Below are 23,621 nucleotides of genomic sequence, written 5' to 3'. Positions count from 1 at the left end.
GAGGTTGGGGTGACTGTGGCTGCTGGAGGCAGGTGAGGAAAGGAAGGCTGGAGTCCTTAAGTGACCTCCCAGGGTCACTCAGCAAGTCGGTGCCGGGGGGGGGGGGGGGGGGGGGGGGGGGGGGGGGGGGGGGGGGGGGGGGGGGGTTCCTGGCTCCTTCCGGGCTCCCCACCGTCACTGGGAGACCCTCGTCTCTGAGCTGCAATTACAATTCCTGTTGGCATCCACCCATCCCCCAGCTTGGTGCTCTCTCATCTCCATGGTTTCAATTAGCATAGCGGCTCCTTTTATTAGGAGATTTCCTTTCAGGAGGGACACAAAACATGTCTTGAAAGGAAACGCAGTTTCTGTTTTTTCTCCTTTTTACCCATCATAATGTATTTCCATTTCAACTGAGTCTCTTTTCTTTCTGTGCCTCCCATTTCAAACCCTGCAACATGAAAGAGCAGCCGGCGATGCCGTGTTTGAGCTGACATCCCTTCCGGCACCGTCCTCCTCCCTCTTGCCCGCCCCTCGTCCCCTCGTGGTGGTTCCTCCCCTGGAAAGAAGGACTTGAATCCACTTCCACCTGGCCTGGATGCCACGTGGGGGACTTTGAGAAGCATGCTGAGTGGTCACTGAAAGCTTTTGAGCAGAAGAAACACGTGGTCAGACTTGTGCATTTGAAAGGGCCCCCTGGCTTGCAGCATGGGGCTGGATTGGAGAGGGAGAGAGAGGCAGCAGTGAGGTGGTGAGGCGGGGAGGGAGGCTGGCCCAGCTCACCAGGAGAGAGGGCGGGGAGCTGAACCGAGGCAGAGCAGGTGGAGGAGGCTTTTAGGGGAATTCACGATTTAGGGTCAACAGGCCTTGGTGATTGATTTCAAGGCAGGGCGAGGGAAGGGAGAAAGGAAGGCTGGTGCCTAGGTTTCCCACCTGGGGGTGGTGGGGCCATCACTGAGATGGGGACTCAGGTGGAGGAGCTGGACTTGGACAGCATCTCTGTTCTGGTCTTGGCCTCAGTTTCCCCAATTACATCATGTGCCAAGAATTACAGACATAGTTGATAGATCTGTAGATGGATGGATTAGTCACAGGGAACAGCAAGAGTGAATGCACAGAGGCGGGAAGTTTATAAGAGGGGATGGTTTGTACTTTTATAACATCATCTCCTCCAGTGCTTGGGGCAGTGTGCCTGTCTAATTCACCTCTGTATCCTTAACATCAACAGACAGCGCCTGACATACAATAAACACTCAATTAATGGTCGTGAATGAATGAACAAATGACCTGGAGGTTGATTTGACTGGAGCCCGGAGAACTGGCAGGGACCCCTGGGACGGTGGAGTAAAGATCTTGAGTGCCGGGGGGGCTTATTTTTTATTCTGTTGGTGATGGGTTTTGATAGCAGGAAAAGACAGCCAGGTCCAGCAGCAGAGCTGTCAGCCGTCTGGGAGCTGAGGAGAGGGTGTCATTGGTCGGATGGCTCTTATCGGTCTTGCAGATCGGACCCCCCTGGAGCTCCCTGCTGGATGATGACGAGGACGAATGCCAGCGGGTCTGGACCACTGCTCTCCACACTGGCCATGGAAAAGGATTGTCTTTGTCCTCTCCAGATCCTGGCTCTGCTCTCTGCCTCCCCATCCCCCAAACGGGGCAGCAGGTAGTGGATGGTTGACATGCCTGTTTCCTTCTCTGACAAGGTCAGTTGCCCTGTGAATGTCTCCATCCATCTTACCTGGAGTCAAGCAGCTTCTCTGCCAAGTGTCCAGAACAGAACCTGAAGGAGACAGGCTGTGTCCCTGACTCCTGCTGGATCCCCAGGGAATCCCTGGCCTTCCCCTTTGGAGGGAGAACACGCTGGCAGGGCTGCAGGCCTCTCAGGTGCTCTCATCCATCTTGAGCACAACTGGCTAGGAGGGCCTCCCTGGAGAGTGTGCAGAGCCTGACGCCGGCTGCTTCCTTTGGGTGCAAGGGAGCACAAGGATAGGACGCCAACCCAGGCGCACCTTCAGAGCCAGGCCGTGTGCCATCAAGAAGGCCCCACTCCACGCTCCCCGCTTGTTCAACCAGCACAAAGGCAAATGGTCAAGGGAAGATTACTAAGCATCTTGCATGGGTCCCCTTCTCTCTCCCCTCTGCCCGACCCACATCAGGCCCTACTGGCCCTGCCTGGACACTGCCCAGTCCTCCTGGCCCCCAGACCTACCCTCACATGGTTGCCAGGTGCTCTTTCTCAGGCACAGCCCTGACCTTGTCAGCCCCCTCCCTGCTTAGGAACATGCCAGGGCTTTTCCTCTCCTACTCAAGGAAGCCACTCAGCTTTGCAGGGGAGGCTGACCTTGATGAGGCCCAGTCACCGTCCTGCAGGAGGCTGTGTGGTGCAGTGGTAAGACCCCAAATTTGAAGCCGGGCTACCTTGGTCAAAATCTTGGCTTGGCCGTGACTCTGAATGAGTTGCTTAACCTCTCAGAGCCTCAGTTGCTCCATCTATAAACTGGAGATAACAGTCATCTGTATCTCGTGCAGTTGTGACGAGGATAAATGAGCTAGTGCATGTAAATGTGCAGAACCGTGCCTGATTCGCAGAAAGCCCTGGTATGTGCTCAGTCATTCCTGCCATCTGCCAGTTATTTCCCCTCCTCCTCCTTGTTCCTCTCCTCCTCCTCCTCCTTCTCCTCCTCTTCCTCATCCTCATCCTCTCCTTCTCCCGCTCCTCCACCTTCCCCTTCTCCTTTTTGTCTGACCAGGACACTTTCCTTTGGGAGCAGCCCCTTCTCCCACCTCTGCGCACCTCACCCTCGGACCGACCCCTCAGATGAGCCAACGCGTTTCCTTTTCGGCTCAGCCGGGATGAGCTGGGTTTCCGTCACTTTCATCCACACGGGCCAAGTCTCCTCTGTGGCGTCCTCGTCCCTTTCCTGCTCCCGGACCTGCACCCTCTCCCCGGCCTCTCTGATGGGCCCCTTGGACATGTGTTGATCCTCACTTTGTGCCTTTGTTCTTGAAGTTACCTCTCTCTGCAGCGCTCCCCTCCCAAATCCTTGCTCTCCCCAGATGCTGCCCGTCCTCAGTGCACCTGCACCCGTGGACCTTGAAGGCCGAGCACAGAGAAGGGGAGTGGACTGTGGAGTCAGGGAGGTGTGGTTTCAGCCCTGCTCTGCCTCTCACTTGCCTGTGACCTCGGACTTGTTTAAGTGCTGCACGGCTTGGCTCGTCCATCTCTCATGTGCGGATGGTGACGCCAATCCGACAGGGTTTTTAAACAGAGTGAATGTGGTAATTCGTGAGAGGGGCCTGGCACACGGTGGGTGTCTAATAATTGCTGGCTGACATAATTAGTGCTGGGCTGACATAAGCCACCTCTGTCCCCAGCACTTCCATTCCAGAAGGGCAGGCAAGATCCCTGGGGAAATCTTACCCTCCAGTTTTGCTCTGGGAAAGAGAAATAGAAAATTTTCTAATTCCAAAGAGTAAATGTCAGAGGCTTGGGAAGGATTCTGAGGTCTGAAAATAAACCCCTGACATGGAAGGGAAGAGGGGAAGGCGGGAGAGAAGGGAGGGAGAGGAGGCGGAGGGCCAGGGGAGAGGCAGAGAGGAGGGACCAAGACTGGGAGACAGACAGAGAGCAGAGAGAGAGGCACCTCAGCGCCCACCTCCCACGTAGAATGTGTGTGTCGGACTAGGTCAGGAGCTGCCAAAGGGCGGCCTGTCGGATGGATCCAGTTGGCTGATGGGCATTGTTTGCCACTTAAAATGTCTGAAAAAACTGAATGAGTTGGCGATGTTTAAAAAGTGGGATATCACACATAAAAGTCCGATTTTCTTTTCTGCTGAAAAATCGGGAGGTCTGATCACACTAGGTGTGGCCTGGACAGTCGCTGGGGCTGGGCAGCTTCTGCCCCCAGGCAGGCCTCATGTAGGCTCTCTGCTTGGATTCTGTCCCCACCACTCCTGACCCCTCAGCTCTGAGGCTGAGGGCCAACACTGTGTCCACCCTTCTCTGTTCCTGTCACCTGAACACATCACCCCCTGACCACGAGAGGATTCCAAGTGGTGACCCCACACCAGAGGATCAGCCCTGACATTCTATGACTGTCTCAGCTCAAATGTCGCCTCCTCCGAGAGGCCTTCCTTGACCACCTGAGACCGCACACCCCCTCCACTCTTCTACCCATTGCTCCAGTGGTAACAGTGGAGGGGCCGGCTGCCCCGGGAAGCGGGGCTTTGCAGGAGCAGAGTGGCTGGTGGAGGCCTCAGAGCCACCTGGCGTTGGAGGGGGATGCGTCCCCTCTCCAGTGATGCAGCACAGAACACAGGATGCTGCTTCCTGACTCTTCACAAGCCGCTGGTCCAGACAGACACTCCTGACAGGGTCCAGCAGGGAGGCTGGTTGTTACAATTTCAGGTCCCCCTCTTCCCCTCCCCCCGGCCAGCCCCAGACAGCCGTCAGGGGCACTGGTGTATGGGGCCTTCTAGGTGGGGGTCTTGCGGCTGTAGGATGGACCAAGGCTCAGGGAGGCAGAAGGTGAGGGGAGGGAGCTGCTGCCCAGGCTAGAGCTGAAAAATAACTGGTCACTGCTCTGCAGTCCCTCAGCCCATACTGTCCTCCTTTTAGGCATTAAAATGGGCAAAATACCCCCAGTCACCTTCACGTGCCCGTTAGACACCACCTAGGACAGGCCCAGCACACAGTAGGTCCTTCATCACCACAGCAGCTGAGGAAGAGGAGTCAGGGGCCCTGCTTCTGGTTTTATACCAGTTGGCACTTACTGTCCCTTTCTCTCCCCTTTCTGTCTCTCCTGGATTAGTCCCACTTCCCCTGGAGGGACCGAGGCTCCAGGAAGCTCAGAGCCTCCTGTCAGACACTGTGGCCGGGAGGTGGCGGGGCTGGGATTGGACCCCAGGCCCGCCCGACTCCCAAGGCCTTGTGGTCACATACAACACATCCCTCATGTGACCTGGGGCAAGACGCAGACACAAGACAGCAAGAAAAAAGAGGGAGGGAGGAGGAAAAGGGTGGAGGAGAAGTGAGAGGAGGAGAGAGAGACTTGTCTCCAAATTGCGGTGGGACCTTGAGAAAACCACTTCTCCTTTTTGGGCCTCAGTTTCCCCTCTGGAAAATGGGGGGAAGGAGGGGTGGACTAGACAGTTCAAAGCATTATGCCCTTAGGCCCAGGGCTAGCCTTGGAAGGGCCGCGTCCAGGGCTCTCTCCCTGATGAGGTGGAGTTAGGACCCTTACAGAGGAGACCACCCTTGGGGCTGCACGTGGAGGAGGTGAAATGGGCTCCAGGGGGCACGAGGGGCAGCTTCTCAGGAGATGAGCACGAAGGAGCCTCGTGGGTCTCTGAGTGAGGACCTTAGGGTTGGGCCCTCCTGTTCCGTGGGAGAGGATAAATGAGGAGAAGCTCCCAGCTCACCGGCTGCCGCTCAAGAGGAGGCTGGCTGTCTGAGTCTGGCAGAGAAGCAGCAGAGGAATGAGAAAGCCCTTTCACGCGGGACCTTGAGGTGGGGCAGTGAGGGGCCCCCTGCACATGGCTGGGCCAGCAGAGAACCTATCCTGCCCGGGGACTTCAGGCCTGCCAAGCAGACTGTGGGCAAGGGACACCAGGACAATTCCTTCTTCAAAGCTCCAGGGACCCTTAACGCTGTGAACACACCAGGCTGGAGGACGCTGTCCCTGAGTCAGAAACCCTGCACTACTGTGGTCTCTCTGAGTCCCCCTTGCAGTCCTGGCTGGTCCCTGGGCCCATCCACAGCAGCTCCTTGAAGTCCTTCCTCAGCATCCCTGCTGTTCACAGTCCCCCCAACTTGGCCCTATGTGACCTGGCTCCCAGGGCCCTCGTCACCCCTGTTCCCTCCTCTGGATTCCCTGACGACAGATGAATTCCCAGGTCCCTGTCACCCAGCAAGCAGAAAGCCCTCTTTGCTCCCAGCCAGGCCCCCCACTCTCCCACAGCTGAGGCCCACACTCGCCCTCCCTGGGATCTGGGTCCCTGGGGGCATGCAGGTCCCAGCCCCAGCTTCTCCCTCAGAGGCCTCGGGAGACATCTGGATGTTGGGAGCCGGCAGAGGATGGCCCGGCTGTGGATCAGGGAGAGGCTGCGATCACACCCTGGGCAGACAGCAGGCTCCAGGGAGATGGGGACCACACAGAACTGGGACGGCTGACTGCCCGTCGTCATCCATCCACCTTCCAATTACATCCTCACGGTGCTTGAAGTATGCTCATCAGCTGGAACCCCATGACAGTGGCCTTGGAGGCACCAGGGAAGCAGAGGGGACCTCCTGTTTGTGAACCTTGGGTATGTGCCAGGCACCACACCAGAGCTTTGCCTATCCTGTTCCATCTCATTGTTGGAGATTTTAGTCCACATTTAATACTTGGGTATATAAGACTCAGAGAAGTAAAGCCACCTGCCCAAGATCACACAGCAAGCGTGTGGCTGAGCCAGGCTTCAACTGCAGGTGTGTCTCATCTGGAAGCCCATGCTTTGTTCTGCCCCCACGGCCAGGGATGCTTGGGGCTGCTCATGGGGCACCAGGACTCCTGGCTTCACCGATGTCTCTGCTGGGGGCCTCCAGCAGCCCTATTCACTGCTGGGTCCCCAGGAACTACACCTGGCACCTACTGTAGCCAAGCAAAAAGGGGCTTGTTCTGCTCACCATAATCTGGTGCCAATCAATTGCAAACAAGCTGGTGGTTGAGAAAGGAAAATTCATACGATCAGCTAGCATCATCGGAAGATGGCAGACTAGTGTCCTGAAGACCCATCTTCTTTTCCCTGCATGGCTTCCTCATGTTAACTGAAGATCTAGCTGTTACAATTTCCCCACTGTCAGCTGTAACTTCATAATCATATGAAGTACTCGGTAATAAGGCCGTCGACATCTTCTGGCTACTTCCTGCTGATGAGGGGCGCCACAAAGGGAGGAGATTCTGGAAGCTTAAAACTGACACTGTGGATCTAAGCAAGCATTTTAAATTGTATCATTCATTCTTGGAACTGAGGGTTCGTTCTGACCTTTATTAAGACCATGCGGTCTCCTGATTGTTTTGATGGGGACCAATAAAATCATTGGAGATACCAACAACAGCATTTTCTACATTTCCAACAAAGAAAGAAAATGGAAATGGTGGCACATGCCAGGACAATGGTTCCAAAGGGGGCAGGCAGTGAAGGTGAGAGAGCAGAGAAAAAGCAGGTCATGCCACCTGTGAATCCTGTACATTTATGTTCATATTTGTTGACCAACCGGACAATTTTCTTTCCCCCATTGTCTACTCTGATCTGTACTTTATGATATACTTGACTAGTTTGGTTTAGCGTTTGCATTAATTCTTCATTAAGGAAATCTAATTCCTCTTCTGGCCAAGCAGTTTCTAGTACCTGCGCTGCAGAGTCAGGTCTAAGTTCTAGCTCCCATGTCAAATAAGATTTTACGTCAGTGTTGCCCAATTTTAGTTTTCAGGGCTTCAGAAGAAAGGGCAGTTTCAGTTCTCAATGATACCAAATGAAAAGGTCAGAAAAAAATGGAAAATGTTAATCTGGGGATCTGTGCCAGATATTTGAGGAAGCTAGAAGAATTCAGGATCCAGTCCAGTTTACAGATAGAAAACAAAAACCTCAAAGGCAGTTAACGGAACCAACATCCACAAATGTGTATTATAGTTTTATTGAAATATAATTTTTCTCTCTAAAATCATCCTCATTTTTTACCAAAGATAGCTAAATTAAGACTCATTGGTTTGTAAAATAAGTCTAGTTTTGATAAATTTGGCCCAATTATTTACATAAGTACAGCAAGAATACCCATTGATCATATAGGCTCTTTTAAATCTGCTTTGCTGGAACTTTTTGTAAGGAATCTCAGATTGAACTTTAAAGGCCTCTTGGGGCCGAGAAAGCCAGACCAAGAACTCGTCATCAGACTCCGCATGCAATACCTACAGATTTGAGTGAATTCCTCTCTTCTTGAGGTCCCCAAAATATCCTTGGGTTCCTGCACCTGCCAGGGAAGTGACTGTCCTTACTCACCTGGTTGCTGGGAACCCTTTAAGCAAGGTACCAGGCCAATATTTCCAAGTGACTTTATTTCATAAAGTCCAATCTTGGCTTCTCAAAACATATGGTCATATCTGAAATAATATATGTTTCTCTCAAATATGACATTCCAGTCAAAGCCTTGGTGAGATAATCAGTGTTTCCAATTGTGTCCTGCTATAAGGAGAACAGATTCTTATCGAGCTTATGCAAATAGCTATATTGCCATGAAAACAATACTTATTCACTGAGAGTTTCCAAATTCTGGAGAGATCAGATAGGGAGATAACGATAAATGCTTCAATTCTGTTTACAAAAGTATAATTTACCAAATTGTTTTAAGTCATAGCTAGCTTAAGGGAAAAGAAAAAAAGTTTTCCTTAAACCTGGAGAAACAACGCATTAAAAAAATAAGCAACATTTCAAATAAAAAATTATAAAAATTATAATCATCCTCATCAATTTAATCAGTCTCATGAAGTCAACTTTTGCTCTTCTGTTGGCAGTTTTATGATGCCATCAGTTTCTCCATTATAGTTCTGTAAGTTTTTACTCAGCTCAGTTTTGTAATCTGAAAGTTTATCAGAAAGCTACATTCTAGAGCAGGTATCAGAGTCCTTTCCATGGATTGCTCTGAAGATGAAACATACGTGCAAAAACATCAGAGTGAGATGACAACTATCTGCAAATAACAAAACATTTAAAAATGGCAATTGACAAATGCATTTGGCTATTTCTGTGACATACCACACTTTGAGATAATAACTAGAATTATGACTGACAACCAGGACAGATCAGAATTTTTGGAATAGTATATAATTTTTAAAAGATTTATATTAATAACATTTACCCATACCATATTACCCAGGAAGGTTTATTATCACTTATTTGATAATCTTCCCCATGTAATTTGACATACCAAATAAGTCTAATTAGTTTAATACTTTCCTCTTTATGGAAAGATGGGGCAAGTTCTTTGAGAGGTCCCTGGGCTGTTTGGAAATTCCTGAAGTTTCGTTTTTTTAAGTCAAAAGAAGGACTTTAATTTTGGCAGAAGTTCATCAAAAATATCAAAAGGTTTTAGAACACTTGGTCAAGTAGGAAACAACACTTAGTTATGTGTTTAATCAAGGTGAAAACAGAAACAGTCAAAGGCAAGACATAGAGTTAAAACAGTCAAAAAAACCCTTAATAGACCTTGGCCTTTGGAACATAGGAAATTGTTTTAATAGGACACAGACCTTCTGTCTTTTAGGTAGATTTACTCAAAGGAAAACCTTTTAAACTTCTATATCAAGAGCAGATCAAAAGTTCAAGAAAATTATCTCTTTAAGAGAGAAAGCCAAATTCTAATTTCATACCAGCTTACTTTTGATATTGAAACTCATTCATTTTAATCCCAGCCAACTTGACCAGGCACGAAACTCCTCAGGGCTTTAATTCTCAAACCTTCTGTCACTTACTTTTTACCTTCAGAATTTATCTCATTCCTTCTTTCCTTTTCTTCTTTTCTAGTACTTCAGGACAAATTTATCTTTCTTAACAAAACAGACAAAAATATCTCGATGCTTTGTACCTTCTGTACTGAAAACATACATTTTACTTTCTTTGTATACAGACTTTCCAGAAATATCTGCTTTCTCATAGAAAATTTCTCAGCATGCACAAAACATGTTTATCAGTAAACTCAGGCATCTTTTAGTTTCTTTGAGATAAGAAACCAAAGGCAGAAAAATCTATGCTTAGTAATCAAGTTTTAATATTATATCTTGTGTGGAAACAACCTAGATACCCAATAAACTTTTATCATTTCATTTAAATTGGTAAAGCTCTAGACTTTAAGTTACCAAAAAGATTTCAGAAGGTGGTTTTCAAGTATGCAGACCATAAAACGTAATTATTGTACTGAAAAACTCTTACCCATTTTTGTTTATCTAAATTATTTGTTTTCAACAATTATGCTTAGATTACTCACAAAAATTTCACGTGACTTTAAAGCAGTTAGTCGCCATCTTAAGTTGTATTAAGTACATACACCATAGTACATAATTATTGTTGAAAAGTTCCTCCAAACACTTTCATCTTTTTTTTACATCTATTTAGTTCATGTGTTCCCAATAATTATATTTAGATTGCCTAAAAAACACTCATGAAACATCAGACAAAATCAGCTATCATTCTATTATTATATTTGCTGACAAATTTTGTAACAGAGATGGTGTTTGCAACAAATCTAATGTTGATCACTCTGACTACTTATTTATTCTAATCAAATCAACAAATTTAAACAAGCTCTTCATTAACCAAAGATCATTTTATATCATGTTAACTTGAAAGACATCTGGGCTAGTTTCTATTACATTTAGAAATAACTATAAAAGTGTTTACTCCCGGCCAAGTAAATAGAGCTCCTTTAGAAATTATGTCGTCTGGAGGCAGACAAATACATACAGAGACAGATGGACACAAATATATATCTTCAACATTTTAATCAGGTCTCAGGTACAAAATTCAAAAGAATAGCTGGGTCCAAACTATTTTTCTGGCTGATGGGCCTGCTCAGATAGCAAAAAATATTTACTAAAGATTCTTTTCTTTTCGCTATAAGGATCCCTTTTTTTTTAGCTGTCTTTGAAATCATTTTGTCTTTTAGAAGTTTCTGCATATTAATCAAAGACTGCATTCCATCATGAGAGGTTCTGAATTTTCTCTTGTAAGGGTGTCGCCTTAAGGTGGCCTCATCTGAAACAGAGGCTCTGCAGAATTACCATTATAGTTCCAAATTATCTCAAAAGTTTATTTATTTTCGCTTGCTTAATTTTAGATCAGGAATTTCCGGGGAGTTGAAGTGGGGCAGCAGCTTTGTTCTTGTTTCCTTAGCATGTTTAATTATTTAGTTTAATTATTTTTTTTAAAGAGACAGTAAAGTATTCTTGATTTCAGAAGCCTCAAAAGATTAAAGTAGGTTTACTATTGGTTGTTTAATTTTATAGCCAGCTTTTTCCAATTGCATATGCAAATATACCTGTTTGGGTAAACTCAGATTGTCTCATTTGGGCCATTTTCTCTCTGGAGTCTAAAGAATATTGTGTCCATGTGGTGTTACAAAAGAAAACTATCTTCTTCTTGGACGTGGGCTCAAAGCTGAAGTCAGCCCATTTCTCCAAGAGGCAGTCCAGAGGCCTTTTCTTGGGATAGATTGAGCTCCCCCCATTCTGATACACGGAGATGGACAGACACACAGATCCGGACACAGAAAGATCAGACAACAGTGAACCGGTTCCCAGATTGAGGGTAGAAAGTCCTACAACTGTTCCCACTCCAAAAGTGCCCCCAGATGGCCCTCTGTGAACGGAAGGGACCCCAGATGGCCCTGCCATAAATGGAAGGACCCCAAATGGAGGGGAAGGGAGTTCACGGGTGTCCCCAGGGTGACTTACCCTACTCCAGAACGAGCCCGTTGACTCACCAGAAGCAAAAGCAAACAAACAAACAAATCTAGAGCCTGTTTCATTTCTTCAGCCACTAGGAAGCATTAAAGGCAGTTGACAATCGGCAGAACTTGGGTCAGCCCCCGGGGGAAAGTCCGCTGGGAGAGCCCCGAGATTTCTCCTGGAGTCGACTAGCCACGGGCAGAGGCGCATCCCAACTGGGCCGCCAGAAATTTGTAACCGAGCAAAAAGGGGTTCTTTCTGCTTGCCACAATCTGGTGCCAATCAATTGCAAACAAGCCGGTGGTTGAGAAAGGAAAGTTTAAACGATCAGCTAGCATCATCGGAAGATGACGGACTAGTGTCCTGAAGACCCATCTTCTTTTCCCTACATGGCTTCCCTCATGTTAACTGAAGATCTAGCTGTTACACCACCAGGCACTCAGCAATATCCATGGAATAGATTAGAAGCTTTTTTTTTTTTTTGAGGAAGATTAGCCCTGAGCTAACTGCTTCCAATCCTCCTCTTTCTGCTGAGAAAGACTGGCCCTGAGCTAACATCCATGCCCATCTTCCTCTACTTTATGTGTGGGACACCTACCACAGCATGGCTTGCCAAGCGGTGCCATGTCCACACCCAGGATCCGAACTGGCGAACCCCGGGCCACCAAAGCGGAACGTGCACACTTAACGGCTGAGCCACAGGGCCGGCCCCCCATGGAATGAATTAAAGATTTGAGAGGTTTTAAAGTACATATGTGTATGTGTGTGTGTTATATGAAACCTACACATGTTTATGTAGGTAGGTAAAAGATCTAGAAGGAAATACCTCTGGGGGTAGGATTAGAGGGAATTTAATTTTTGTTGTTAACAATTTTAAAGGTATCTTCAGAGGGCAAAATAACAAAGAGATTTCTACTATATAATAACATAATGCTCCCTTCCTCTGCTTCCGGGTACCGGATTGAAATGAAGAGCCAATCTTGTCATGTTGCAGCTTAAAACCCTCCTGGGGCTCCTCACCGCTCTTGGACTAATGCCAGAATCCTGGGTGTGGCCTGCAGACCCACCCACTCCCCTCCTTCTCTGGAGGCTGAAGTGAAGCAGAAAGAGGCTGGGATGGGGAGGGAAGAGCACAGGCTGATATTCCTGGCCCTGCCACTTCCTCCCAGCAGCTCTCCTGGATTTCTCCTTCCCTACCTCTGCCTGGCCCACATGGAGTTCTTCTCTTCTCCTCTGCATCATTTCTGCATCTTGCCCATTTCATGTTAAGTCATAACTCCTAATTTATTCTGGGGCTTCCCCAGCCCTCTCCCTGCCACGAGATAGGAGCTTCTTCAGGGGGAGGCCCTGTTGATTCATTTCTGTGACCCCAGCCCCTGATGATGGCTTGGCTCCTAGCCAGTGCTCTTGAGTGGAACTGAACTGGACAGCTTACTGTGGGCAAGCCAGCGCCCTTCTCCAGGCCTCAGTTTCCCCCTCTGTGCAGTGGGTGGTAACGCCACCGCCTCCCCGGGCGCTGTGAAGACTCGGCTAGGACATGGGTGTGAAGGCAGGTGCAGCCCACACTGGGGGGCTCTGCGCTGACGTGTGGGTGTCCGTCCAGAGCCTCTGGTCGGTTCTCCTTCCACCTGCCGCCACCCTGGTGACATTTGCGGTCCTTTTCCGGGGACCCTGTTGAGCCATCGCTGGGCTAAGCCTGTTGGCAGCATTTTACCATTTTGCCCTCACAGCCCACGGGCCGAGATCGAGGTCCCGAGCGCCCGTCTGAAACGCAGACCCTCCTGTCCCCGCTGAGTGAGGCGTATCGGCTGCCCCTCTGCTCTGACGGCAAAGCCCCAACCCTGAGCGCAGTGCTCAAGGCCCTGCGAGGCCGGCCCCACCCACCCCTCCGGCTGCACCTGCCCTGGCCCAGGGGTGGACGCTGAGGTCAGTGTCGCCAAGGCCACCGCGTCTGGACTTGCAGAGCCGGATTCAACCAGGCCTGTCGGGGTCAGTCCTGGGGCTCAGCTGGCCCCGTGGGCCGTCCAGAGACGCCGCAGAGTCGGGGGCCGGGTCTTGCTCTGCTGACCCCCGGCTGAGGGGTCCTGAGGATCCAGAGCAGAAAGGCCGGCCCTGCCCTCGGGCTCACACGTGGGGCTCCGTGGACAGTCACACACGGAGGTTGGGGGCAGAGTGGACACCCTACCCTGATGGGGATGCGGGGCGGAGGTCTGCTTGGCTCTGCAGGGGTCGCCCCTGTGCTGAGTCCTAGAGGACAAGGGGTCCACCAGTCAGAGAAGGGAAGACGCCGAGGGCGAGGGGCCGAGGGCCAAGGCCCAGGTGCAGGGTCAGGGAGCCGGGAGCATTCGGGAGTCTGGCAGGAGGAGGAAGCAGCACACGAGGCCGGGAGCCAGGGACTGAGAGCAGGAGGGGCCTGGAACCTGGCGCATCGTTCGCGTTTCAGCCTGCAGGCCCCAGGGCTCCGTGTCCTTTCTTGTTTCAGCAGGTGCCTGTGCTCAGGGCGGCACATTCTTGAAAGGAACCTGTGTGCAGGGGAACGGGGACGGGGAATCTGCACACAGAGATCAGTTAAGAGGCCTGCGAGTTGGTGCCGGAGCAGAGGACAGCAGGACGGCCAAGGGACGGCAGGACGTGGGTGGACATCGGGTTCTCTCCCTATGTCTAAGCAGGCACCACCATCGGGGTTTGAGGGAGGTAATAAGCAACACCTGCGCTCCCTGTCCCTGGACCTGGGTTAGGAACCTGTCGAAGGAAAGACCTGGAGTCAGGGGACAGAGAGCAAAGTGTCTCCCTTATTTCTGCTGAAGCCGATGCTGGGGCATGTGGCTAAGGTTTGCTGGCCCAGGGCATGCTGCTGCCCAAGCCCTGAATGAAATTCGCCTATCTGGGCAAAGCAGGCCTAGACCCTGTGGGCCAGCCAAGCACGGAAGCAGGCCAAACAGGGCTGGGGTGCCTGCTAAAATGGTGGAGGTTCAAAGGAAAGAGGCCACATTCTCTGAGAAGTAGGAAGATAGGAGAAGTTTGACTTTAAGAACACTGAAATGTAAGTGTAAAAACTGCCAGGGGTTGGTCCTTTGGGCCTGACCCTGGTCCAACACCCGTAGACCTGTACTGGAGTACTATGGAGAGTGGGCGAATGGGATGATGGGCTTTGAAGGTAGACTAGGAGTTTTTCAGGCACAGGCGCATATCCTGTGCTTGGGGTATAGTTTGCATTGAGAGTTTGGACGGAGGGGAGAGTGTATTAGTTTTCTATTGTTGCTTTAACAAATCACCACAAACTTAGCAGCTAAAAACTACCCGCGTTTATTATCTCACAGTCATGCAGGTCGTGAGTCTGATGCAGCTCTCACCAGGCGGGAATAAAGAAACGGCGGGGCTGCAGTCCTTCTGGGGGCTCCGGGAGGATCTGTTTCCTGCTCATTTGGGTGGTCGGCGGAGTTCAGCTCCTTGTAACTATAGGACTGAGGTCCCGGTTTCCTTGCTGGCTGCCAGCTGAGGGTGTTCCCAGCTTCTGGAGACCGCCCACATCCTTGACTCCGGTCCTTTCCTCCATCTTTCAATCCTGCAACGGTGCGTCGAATCTCTGTCACACTTTGAACCTCTCTCTCCTTCCATTTCTTCTCTCTGCCTCCGTCCTCTGCTTTGAAGAGCTTGTGTGATTCGATGGGGCCCGACCCACCCACTCAAGTTAGACTGAGAGTCTCCCGTCTCAAGGTCCATAACCTGAATTACTCCTGCAGAGTCCCTGTCGCCATGTCACAGAACATATTCATAGGTCCAGGGTTAGTACACGGATATCTTCGGGGCAGAAGGAGCGTTATTCCTCCTTCCACAGAGAGGAGAGGGAAGCGAGGAAAAAAGCAACATTTATTAAGCACCTACTATGTGCCAAGGACCAAGCAAATTGTTTAGCATCCTTCATCTTTTTTTGTCCTACACCTGCCCTGCCAGTTAGGTAGTATTATTCCCATTTTACAGACAAGAAAACTGAGGCTCAGAAGGACGGCTGAAGGCTAAACAGCAGTAAGGAGTAGAGGCAAGATTTGAACCCAGAGCTGCAGACTCAAAGCCCGTGTCCTCGCCATGGAACCTCACACTGTCTCCGACAGGACGGGGACCGTGGGCTGGGCCAGCTGTCAGAAGCCTTCTCCTCACACAGCCCGTGAGTCCAGGATGCACCTGCCCCCTGCAGGAGAAGCCTCGGTGGGTGGCTCCTTCCTTCCTCAGGACACAGCAGGTGCCGGGCCGTGGAGCTGAGCAAGCAGGTGGCTGCTGAAACAGACACTGTCATGCTTGGCTGACGGATGCCACCAAGTAGAGTGGCTCTGTTCTGTCACCCAGTGAGTCGAACAGGCCCAGCTAAACGGTGGGGTCTGCTATCAGCAGATCCCGTGGGGCAGGCTCAGAGCCGGGCTTTGTGGACAACCACCCCCACTCCACGCGGTTTGTGGCTGGATTTTAAGAAATGCGTTACCAGTGCCCATCTCTGCATCAGACAATAGAATCACAATAAAACGCATGCTCTTCCTTCTCTTTCTGGACCACATTTTCCTTCTACATCAGAACCCGTTCAATTCTACCTGGGAAGTGGCTGGTTTTTCCCCTTAGAGTAAAAGTCGTTTGTGATTTTCCGTGAAAGATGTTAGATTGGTAGCAGGTTTTACAAGATAGTGTAGGTTTGTGCTGTTGCCGCCGTGAAGCTGGAATAGTGACGTTGTCGGACGCTCACTTTCGGGGGGTCCTTGCACACAGATTTCCCACCAGGCTTAGCGGGCGCCTATGGAGCCGGCTCCATCCCGGGCGCAGAACGGGCCCTTCACAGCCTGGCGGGCTGCAGCTTCTTCCGCTGTTCACGCTTCTGCCCTCTGTGTGCTGATGACGCAGTTTTAGCACATTTATAAGCATTTGGGTATCTTTGGTCGTTTATTTTTCAGTTATTTTTAGGGGGAAATAAGTTATCTTTATGCTCTAATAAAATCGCTGTTCCGCAGCCTTGGACATCAGAGCGGATGTGAGCAGGAGCTGACAGAGGTCCCGCCCTGAGAGTCAGCCCTCCCCGTTCCAGTCCTGGCTAGGCCGACACCTCGCTGTGCAGCCTTGGGAAAGTCACCTCCCCTCTCTGGGCCTCAGTATGTTCTACATCATCTCTGATATTTATAGTCTGAATATTCCAAGAGTGTGGGGCTCCAGGCAAATGGGAGCTAAAGGAGTATATTTATTAAACAAGGAGGCACCTACTATGTGCCAGGCACAAGGCTATGTCCAGGGAAGCAGATCCAATCCCTTGACCTCAAAGAATACATCTTCTGGAGTAAGTAAATTCGCAGGTGAGATGTGACAGAGTCGCTATACTGCACAGAATGGAAACTCCATGCGGGCAGGGCGTTCCATTCATTTTCTTTGCTGCTGCTCCCTCCTCTGCCTGCAGCACTGGCTCAGCACCTGCACCTCCTGGAAATGGTGGGGGGACACATCAGGCTGAGCGCTGTGTTTCCCTCAGGTGCCACTGATGCTCCTGGACACTCTGCTTCGCCCCCACACCAGCTGGTGGCCGACCGGGCCTGTTGAAGCTTATGGGGCCCTTTCATCCCGTAATCAATGTGCTGGGAGGGCAGAGCCACCTGCCCACACCGAGGGGCTGCAGTTCCCGCAGGATGACTGTGTTGATTTTCTTCCCATTCAATCCTAGTGGGCTTGTGGGCAGAGTGATCCCAAGAGATGAGAGTCAGCAGCTAAAATGGATTGATAGCGATCACAGAACTTGGAAGGGACTGGGCTGGGATCTGAATCCAGATCTGTCTGGCTCAACGGTCAGTCCTCTTCTCCAGAATGGTGGCGCCCCTCAAGATGCTCAGAAAACATAGCACGGCAGTGGTGAGGCTTGGCTGAGAGGCTGGGGGCTGCTGGTTGGTGCCACAGGCCACTGTGAGCCCGAGAACAGGGCCGGGCTTCAGGAGGGCCTGCATCCTGATGGGCGGACGGACTCCGAGAGGCCAGAGGGAGGGAAGGGCCAGCAGGTGCCCAGGAAGGGGTGAGAAGGCCACAGGGGCTGGAGGAGCTGTGAGAAGATGGCCTGGCCGGGTGGGTGTGGGAGGAAGAGGAGGAGAAGCTGATGTGGGTGGGCTGGGGCCAGACACGTGGATTTGGTCTTCAGACAGACCCGGGCTTGGAACTCAGCTCTGCCACTTCTCAGCAGATTTTGAAATTTATTTAACCTTTCCTCATGTGTTTAAAGGAAACCACACCTCACAAGGTGGCTATGAGGTTTCCATGAGCTCAGGTGAGGAAAATACAGGCTCAGTGCGCGATGCTGAGGGTGCTCAGTAGGAGGCATCAGCAATGGCCACCAGACAGTGACCAGTTCCTTGTGCCAGGCCCCCTGCCAATCGCTTTTCATGATTTCAATCACTGAATCCTTAGAACAACCCCCTGATGAGGTGCCATTGGCTGGTACCAATGGATGAGGTGCCCATTTTACAGATGAGGAAAATGGAGACCAGAGAGGTTGATGCCTGAGGATGCTCAGCTGGTCAGTAGCTAAGCTCTTTCTTACCACGTGTGACACTTTGTTCTTCCTCATGAGCCTCAGAGCACGACAACCAAGCTCTGGGTTAAAGGAGTATGTACACACGCCAACACCCTGCCCACTACCCCCTCATCCACTCTCACCCCACTCTTTCACTCTGCCAAACCCTGAGCCTACCTTTAAAAAGCCCCGTTGCCCCAGAGTGGGGACCACTTCATTACGGAAGGGCCCCCTCCACAAAGAACACAGAGGCCAGTGAAACTCACTCAGTTTCAGCATCACTTTGGAAATCGATGCGCTGTGATTGCGAATCCAGCGTCTGTTGGCAGCTGCCTAATTTTAGCTGGATCTTTGCAGGCTTCTCTCCAGGGTTCCTCACCCCCAGGGACTGGCAGAGCGGTTCCGAGAGCATCATTGATCTTTTGACTAACATGTCCCCATGATGTACAAATCTGCTGTTACTCAGAGAGCCGTCTGCCGTGGCGGCACGGAAGACGTGCTACCTGGAGAGCAAGAGCCCTCATTTCGTTGTGAACCCCGCCCCCATGCACCGTGTCCCTCTCACCACTTCCCTGCTCTGATCTTGGCCTCACAGCTCAGACCTGGAAAATCTATGCCTTTTACTTTGTCACAGAGCGATGGGGGAAAGTCATCAATATGGCATTAAAGATACTTCCAGTTACGTGCAAGTTCCCCGTTACGAGGGCCCTTGGCAATTTGCAGTGAGTTGGCACCTGCTCATTTGCATGAGGGGGAGTTAGTGGGAGGGTGATTCAGCGCCCCTGTTCTTGGGGCAGTCTGCCCAGCTAAGTGGCTAAGGAGGTGGCAGAGGTGGAGGGTTCCCAGAAGGTCCAAAGTCCCTGGAAATAAGAAAACATTGTCCTTAAAAGCAGAAGTGGACAGAATAAGTAAAGAAGTAAAGGATGCCTTTATCTTGCAACTTGTTGCCCAGGCAGGGGGCAGGGAGAAAAGCACAGCCACCATGGAGACAGGCGTCCTCTGGCAGGACCAGGTCTTCAAATCTGATTTGGGGAAGATCCTGAGGGTTCAACTGTCTCATCTTAGAGATGGGGCCTCTGAGACCAAGGGAGGGAATGGCAGCCTGTTCCACGGTCACCCCACAAATCAGCGGCACAAAGAGAGATGCTGATGTCCCCAGTCAGATTTTCAGCTCCTGCAGGGGGGATGTCTGTGCACAGAGCACTGGGGAAAGAATACGGTTTCCTTCAGCCAGCCCTGAGTGTGGCCAGCAGCCTAGGCCAGAGCTCAGCAAACTGCAGCCCATGGGCCCCATCTGGCCCCACAGTTTGTTTTTGTAAATAAAGTTTTATTGGAACACAGCCGCATTCATTGGTTTATGGCTAAGGCTTTCACGCTACACCTGCACAGCTGAGGAGTTGCTACAGAGACTGTGTGGTCCACAGAACCTGAAATATTTACTATCTGGCCCTTTACAGAAAAAGTTTGTGGACCCCTTGTCTAGACACTTGCCTGAGGGGATCTGACACATAATTTATGCAGGGGTTTTATGTATGTACATTTTAATATATTATTAAAATCAGACACTTGTTTTCAAATGGAAACTGACATGGAGTCCCCCCCGAATCTAAAACTGACAGCAGCAAGGTTTCTCAAGCTGCAGAGGGGAGGGGACCAGCCTGCCCTCTCCGGGCCTCCCCTCCCCCTGCTCCGTCCCCAAGTAGGGTTGCTAGAAAAAAACACAGGACACGCAGCTACATTTGAATTCCAGATAAACAATGGATTTTTATTTTAGACTAAGTGTATCCCAGATATGGCGCGGCTCATACTTATTCATTGTTTAACTGAAATTCAAATGTAACTGAGAGTTTTTCTTGTATTTCTGTTTGCTAAATCTGGCAACCCAATCCTTGAGCCACCTCAGAGGAAGCTCTTCAGCAAAAATCTTTGGTCTCTGGAATAAATTTCAAACTCTTCAGCCTGGCATTTCAAGTCTGTCCTTGGCCAAAGTCTGCAGCCACATCGCCGGCCCCTACCTTCCACCCTCCCCCATCCCTCACTGTCCAGCGCTGGGGACCTCCTTCTTGCTTCCTGTCACACCTCTGAGCCTTTGCCTACGCTGTTCCCCTGCCCAGAGTGTCTCCACACACCCTGTCCCCATGCCCAGCATCGCGTCTTAGCCGGTGCTGCAGAATCACCTCCCACGAGGTGTCCCGGCTGCAAAGTCAGCAGGTGCAGGTAACCTGAGGCCAGGAAACAGCAGATTCAGACCTCCTGGCTTAGGTTCATTGCAGAGCATGGATTCACGGAGGGAAGTTTTGGCAAAGCCATCCCCAGCTAAAGCTGGAGGGGCATCTGCCTTCTCCTGGGGGGGGTTCCCCCGTTTTCCTTTCCAGAAGATCAGAGCCTTGCACTGGCAGCCTGCCTCAGCCCAGGCGAGTGTGGGAATGGGACGTCCGGGAGGCAGGCCTCGGCAAGGGCCCTGGTGGACTCCTGAATCCCCTCAGTGTCGGGAGCTCCCGGGGCGCCTCTGGGGAGTGGGAACGGGGAGCAGGAGGGCAGGGACCTGGGGGGAGAAGGGAGGTCTGCTCCCATTTGCCTCAGATTACCTTTAAATGGGATAAATGTATCCTCTAATCCCCTTCCATTTAGTGCTTCGAGAAAAGACCTACTTGACATTTTAGGAGAAGGAAAAAAAAAGCGAGAGACATAATTTTCAGTAGAAACAGCAGGATGGAGAAATCTCAGTGAATTCAGCCTTTGGTGCTTCTTAATGTCTCTGTCAACAAGGCCAGGTGAGGCGAGAAGAGGGGACCAATGCCTGGCACCCAGTAGACCCAGTAGTGCCTGGGTCTCCCCCGTGTCCCTGTCTGGGGGTGAGGGGCCTTGCGAGGGGGAGGGGCTTGGTCCTCCTCACACGCGTCTCCCTTCTGATGGGCACCGAGGCTCAGAGCGCCCCTCTCCCCGTGGGCAGCCTTGAAGTCCATGTAAAGGGACTGTCCAGAGAAGGTCACTCATTCCGAGTATGAATAGGCCCCTGGACCGTGATCATTTCCTTAAGAGAAGCACCGAGGAGTGGATTTGTCAAGCCAAGTGCGGTGGATGTGCGTCACGGGCTGCCTGGGGTCAAGCCTTGGCTCCGCCATCTATTCACTATGTGACGGTGGGCAAAACACTTCACCTACAGGTGCCTCAGTTTCCTCATCTGGAAAATGGGGGTAACAAGAGTACCCACACCCCTAGGGTTGTTGTGAAGAATGAAAGTGTTTACCACACTGCCCAACACATAGAAAGCGCTCAAGAAATCTCAGCTGCTACTAGTGCCATTTTATTACTATTTTTAGAGCTCCTCCAGAAAAGTTGTGACAGTTTTCACGACAGACAGCACCCCCTGAGCGTTCTATATGTGGATACGACAGGATGGGGGGAGCCGGCTGCTTGTCCTGGGTCTTCTGCTGACCCACGTGTGATCTTGCTGGGCCCTTGTCTCTCTTCCTGAGTCTCAGTTTTTTCACCAGTTAAGTGAGCCCACAGTCGAATACAATCACTGAAATCCATTTCAGGTGATGAATTTATGTATCGAAAGGGCCAGAATACAAGCCACTCCTTTAAAAAGAACAGACATGCCTTTTGCAATCTTTCAAATGACTCAGGAAAACTTGTTGATGAAGAAAAGATAAACCTCATGTCTTGTTCATGGTATATTCCGAGTTATTTGCATCTACTGTGCTTCCTACATCCATTCGTTAATTTAGTAAGCATTTATTGGAAGTGCCATGGGGAAGGTTAGGGCTTGGGGAAATGGAAATCATTCAATCATTCGTTCATTCACTCACTGAACACACCGTTAGGGAGGCCCAGCTCTGTGCCCCTCACTGCTCTGGGCACTGGGAAAGCAACTTTGAAACAAAGAGTCTTCCCCACAAGAGTTCATATTCTGGAGGGGGAGGCAGGTAATAAACAAGTGTATCAACAAGTCGATTGATTTCAGACCATGACGAGGCTATGAAGGTAATAGCTGGGAGTTATCACAGCAGGCCTGATGTGTGGGACAGGAGGAGGGAAATGCACCATAGGATGCTTGGGGAGGGCTTCTTGGAGGAGATGATATTTGAGCTCAGGACTGAACAATCAAAAGGATCCAGCTATGAGGAGACTGGGGGCCAGAGAGCTCCAGGCAGAGGGAACAGCATGTACAAAGGGCTTGAGGTAGACACTAGCTGCGTACATTATAGGAACTGAGAAAAGGCCAGTGTGGCTGGGGCAGAGTGAGGGAGGGGAGAGAAGTAGAGGATGAGGTCAGAGAGGTAGAGTGGTGAGGATTCACAGGGCTTAGCCCAGTTGCTAGCACACAGTAGGTCCTTTATAACTGTTACCTATTTCTGAGAGCTCCCTTGGGTACAGATAACACAAATAGGATGAGAGAGAGTGAGACCAGTGAGAGGATCTTGAGGTCCTTTCCAGACCCATGAATTTGTGAATAAGAGGCTTGAAAACAATTTTCTTTCTTTTTTTTTTTAAAGATTTTTTTTTTCTTTTTCTCCCCAAAGCCCCCCGGTACATAGTTGTACAGTCTTCATTGTGGGTCCTTCTAGTTGTGGCATGTGGGACGTCACCTCAGTGTGGTTTGATGAGCGGTGCCATGTCCACGCCCAGGATGCGAATGAAAACAATTTTCTAATTTTAGTAGGGTAAATACTCTTACTGCCATTTCTGCTTATATTATTAATTAGCTTGGCAAAATTCTCCCCTAGTTAGTGCAAAGGCGCCCAGCATTATGCCCAGTTTACATGAGTGAGATTTTGTTGTACTTTCAAAGACAGGTCTAAATTTCCCCATAAAAATGCAAAGACATTCAAGACAGACTCCTTTTCTGAGTCTTGGAAGTATCTGACAGGGTCCTAATAGGAGCAAAACTGGAAATTCAACAGGATTTTTTTTTAATATCCTTGGAAACTTCTCTCATCCTGGGCCCCTGCCCTCTGCTGCTCAGAAAGCCAGTCCCCCAGGGCCCTCCTGGCTGTCCAGAGTCCCCCAGGGTGGCCTTGGGTTTCCCAAAGCTGGTCCTTTCCATGACTCGCAGGACTGGAACCAGAGTTAAACATCAGGAAGCCCAGCCCTCCATCCCACGGATGAGGAAACCAAGGTCAGAGAGGAACCAGACTTCTCCAGGATGCCTGTTAGGAATATAACCTGGGACGAGGATGTCTCCCGAAAGCCCCCTAAACCACTGCACATGGAGAGCAGCTGCCCTCCCAGGTATGCAAAAGACCAGTTCTGCCAATACAGCAATCAAACCATTAATTGAGGGCTCCAAAGACGTTCACTGACAGCTACCATGTACCAGGTAACGTGCAAGGCTCTAGGAAAATAGGGGAGATTAAGATTAAGTCTCTGTTCTCAAGGGGGGTGGGAGTGTGACCAGAAACAGACCAGTGAGAAAATCACATCATCATAGTTTTTTTTTTTTTCGGCTTTTTCTCCCCAAATCTCCCCAGTCCACAGTTGCATATTTTAGTTGTGGGTCCCTCCAGTGTGGCATGTGGGACACTGCCTCAACCCGGCCTAATGAGTGGCACCATGTCCGCACCCAGGATCCACCAGTGAAACCCTGGGCCGCCGCAGCAGAGTGTGCGAACTTAACCACTTGGCCACGG

This window comes from Equus asinus, chromosome 5, assembly GCF_041296235.1.
Source record: "Equus asinus isolate D_3611 breed Donkey chromosome 5, EquAss-T2T_v2, whole genome shotgun sequence".
Classification (NCBI taxonomy): Eukaryota; Metazoa; Chordata; class Mammalia; order Perissodactyla; family Equidae; genus Equus; species Equus asinus.
The sequence above is the reverse complement of the archived record's forward strand: the minus strand, read 5'-3'. Positions refer to the sequence as shown.